This window comes from Chroicocephalus ridibundus, chromosome 1, assembly GCF_963924245.1.
Source record: "Chroicocephalus ridibundus chromosome 1, bChrRid1.1, whole genome shotgun sequence".
Lineage (NCBI taxonomy): Eukaryota > Metazoa > Chordata > Aves > Charadriiformes > Laridae > Chroicocephalus > Chroicocephalus ridibundus.
Window position 1 is genome coordinate 164,973,244 of NC_086284.1, and position 3,779 is coordinate 164,977,022.

Genomic DNA, 3,779 nt, shown 5'->3' on the forward strand with positions numbered 1-3,779 from the left:
TCACTTATCCACACAAAAATGAGTGGTCAGGGAGAAGGGTTTAGCTAGCAGAGACCAATAGATTAGTATCTTAACTGTTTCATGTCATAAATATAGCAGTTGAACAAAGTGATTTAGCAAGAATATAGTAAAGAGAAAAAATGGAATATAGGGGGATGTTTAACCTGCGGTTCTGACTGGGTCAGGAGAAATGCCTTAAAAGGGGGACTGAGCAGGATCTGGGAGCAATAATGCAGCCTTCAGTGGCTGTTAGAAAATTCTTTTTGTTGCTAATTCACCAATACTTTACCATTCATGGAAACTGAATGATTAAGGAGTACATCTTTGGGGGTTGAAAGAGGAAGCAGCGGAGGCATAGAAGCTTTACAAATGTTTCTTTTTTTTCTTTTTGTTAACCTTTCCAAACTCTAAATCATGCCAAAATCGAAAGCTTTGATCCATAAGAAGTGCTGCATGCAATCATACCAAAGACCATCTAATCTGCTATCCTGTCTCTGAGGATAGCCCGTAACAGGTGATCACAGAAGCATAAAATATAAAGCTTGTATACAGAGGTCTTTCTCTGACACCCTTCCAGAAGCCTGTGAACTTCCTGAACTGGCAGTTCCTTCTGGACCTGGCCTTAATGAATGCACTTTTTAAAAATCCTTTTCTACTTCTGGCCTCCACAGTGTTCTGTGGCAACGAACCCTGAGTTCATTGTGTGGTATGAAAAAGAACTGTTTTCAGGCTGTTTTAATGGTTTTCTTGGTGATTTCATTGAGTGACCCTAATTCTTCCACTGTCAGATGTAGTGATGACCACCCCTATTCCTTGTTTCCTTGCCACTTGTGATTTTACAGACCTATATCATATATGTCCTCAGTCATCATTTTTTCCAAGTTGCAGGTTCATGGTATACGTAGCTATTCATTATATGGGACCTGTTTGACACCTCAGTCCTCTTGTTCACTGGCCCTTTTTCCATAGAGAAGCGGGTTGGTTTTGTTTCTTTAGCGTGTGGATTGATGTTGCGCTCTGCTTTCTTGCCATCTAAATTACATACTCTGCTGCCATAAATAAGCCCTCTTCTGATACCTAAGAAAAATAAATCCTAGTTTTAAGTAGACACCTGAAAACTAACATACCTACTTGCCAAAAAACTATTCAGACATCAGAAAAACACAGGTTTAGTTTTCTTTCTTTTTGTTTAGAGAAACCGACTCCCAACACAGAGCAAGCTGTTCCAAAGACCCTTCGAGGTGCTGGGTTGCAGTAGTGGTTGCTACACTGAAACAGCTGCCTGTAGTTGGTGATAAAATATGATTGATTGATGATTATTTGATTGATTAACTGCCTTTCCTGGAAGCGTATTTAACTTGAATGGCAAGCAGGTCTGTTTCACTCTTGAGTTCACCCTGCAGAATGTCTGAAGATCCTAAAATACCAAAGGTATTGTGCCCTCTGTTAAACGTACTCACCCTCACTCAGTGAGTTAAATGCTCGCTACTCTATATAGCCTTCTGGGAAGAAGCTGTAGTTTTACAGCTGGGTCTGTCAGCTCCTATTATCAGCAGTGTTTTATGCAATTATTCCTGGTAATGGGAGAAAAGAGGTGTTTGAAGTGACACCATCACTTGGGTGTAGAAGTAACTTAATACATGAGTTATCCTGTTGGCTTCAGGTGTGCTGCTCATGTGCCAAAAACTACTTGCTGTATGTTTGTGAGATTGTCTAAAATGGCTTGATTTTGCCATACTTCTGTTATTCTCCAGAGATTCTGTGAGATTTTTTTTTCTCTCCTTGTATTTATTTCACTCTGTTAGTAGAGATCAGAGATAAATTTACCAGGCCAACATTGTTCCACTTTTTGTTCTGATAAGAACATTGTCATCTGGTGCTTCCTTGTTCTCCCAGACTTTTAAAATATTTATTTATTTTTTAATTGTGCAATAGGTTAATTAACTAATTAGTACCATGTTGATATGTATGGTCAGGTTTTCCAGGAAGTCCTCTATCTTTTTGGTTTTATGACTTTGTTGCTTCATCTTGGGTGGAGCGACTTCACATATAGTCCAAGAGGCTGATCTCGCTTGCCCTTCCTTTCCTTCTGTGCTTGCTTATTAACATGCTTTACTTTCTCTTTCCTATGACGGATGTGAGAGCACTTTTCTTTAACCTTGTCAACTAACAGGATCTCCCTTCCAGTGAGAGTCTCTTCTGTTTTGTTGCCACACCAGTTCCTGAAAGGTAGTGTTCACATGTTTTTAAATTCCTTCCCCCATCACAGAAGTTGAGTCTCATGCCTTGACTCCAGGGGCTAGTAGAATTCGTTAGGCTTATCACGCACTGTTTAATTACTTAATTTGAGAGAGCGAACTTGCTTTCTTGCATGATATGAATCTGCTCCTTAAACTCAGTGTGACTCTTTGGGATGCATGCAGCCTTGCTGATCCAGAGTGGATGTTTCAGACTCAGGTGGAACCTGTTCTTCCCTGAAGATAAGATCAGCTGAACTTGGACTATTTGGCTGCTCCTATGGCAACAGATCTGAGTCTGGGTGAGGTGACCACATTTATTTTGACTAGTTTTGCTAATTGTGGTTCGTGATGAGTGCTAGAAACCTGAGGCTGTGACCTGTAAAATGAATCTCTATCCCTCTCCAGACAAAATGTGGCTGATGGTGCTGGGGGGCGGAGGGGCGAGCAGCAGTGGTTGTGAATTCTGTAGGAAGTCTGCTAGCAGAGGCTGAAGGTACAGCAGTACCTACAGCAGTCTTCAAATGAGCAATCATTTGCTCTTTGCCCAAGATACCACCTCTTGCAACTAAGTCATTAACGTCCCAAAGGGGTGGGAAGAATGGGAGACGTTTGTTTTCTGTTGCTATTTTAAAGAACAAGATTAGCTCTTTTTGGCATCTGTGTCCTGACCCTGGAAAATCCCAAGAGGACGCCTGTTCTCTGGATCTTGTTTACTCTTTGGCTTGTCAGCCCAGGTTTGCTGATCCATGTGGTATACCATGGGGCCTACGCTTGTGGTCCTGGTTTTGGGCAGAGAGTAATGCAGCTGGGGCTCATGGCTCGCTCTTTCTGGCGTGAAATGGTGGGTGGTTCTGAATGAGCCTCTTGGCTGAATGTGTGCCTTCTTGGTTTTCTTTGGTATGCATTTGTATATTTAATGTATATGTGTCCAGTGAATTATGCCGGAGACCTTTTCTAAGTGAAACAAATAAACTCTTTACTATGTTACATTCAAATAATTTTGTTCATTGGTGTCACTTTAATTTCTCAGCTACTGTTCCTGGTTTGGGGGGATTTTTCTGTTTATTTGTCAGGAACCTGTACTGTCTGGATTAGAGCAGTTTCCTGTGTAACACAGGAACATCTTTGGCGGTGCATGTTAAAAAATGTGTGGGCGGCTAAATTCCCCACAAGTACAGTGTCACATGGCATTGAGTACCTTAGGAGAGATTTAATTCATTCCTGCTTTCGTGTTGCTGGAGTAGGCTGCAGCAGATGTCCATTGCAAGACCAAGTGCAAGGTTCTCCATCTGGGTCGGGGCAATCCCAAGCACCGATATAGGCTGAGTGGTGACTGGCTTGAGAGCAGCCCTGAAGAAAAGGACTTGGGGATGCTGGTGGACGAGAGGCTCAACACAAGCCGTCAGTGTGCACCAGCAGCCCAGAAAGCCAATCGTATCCTGGGCTGCATTGGGAGAAGCGTGGCCAGCAGGTCGAGGGAGGTGATTCTCCCCCTCTACTCCACTCTCGTGAGACCCCACCTGGAGTACTGTGTCCAAT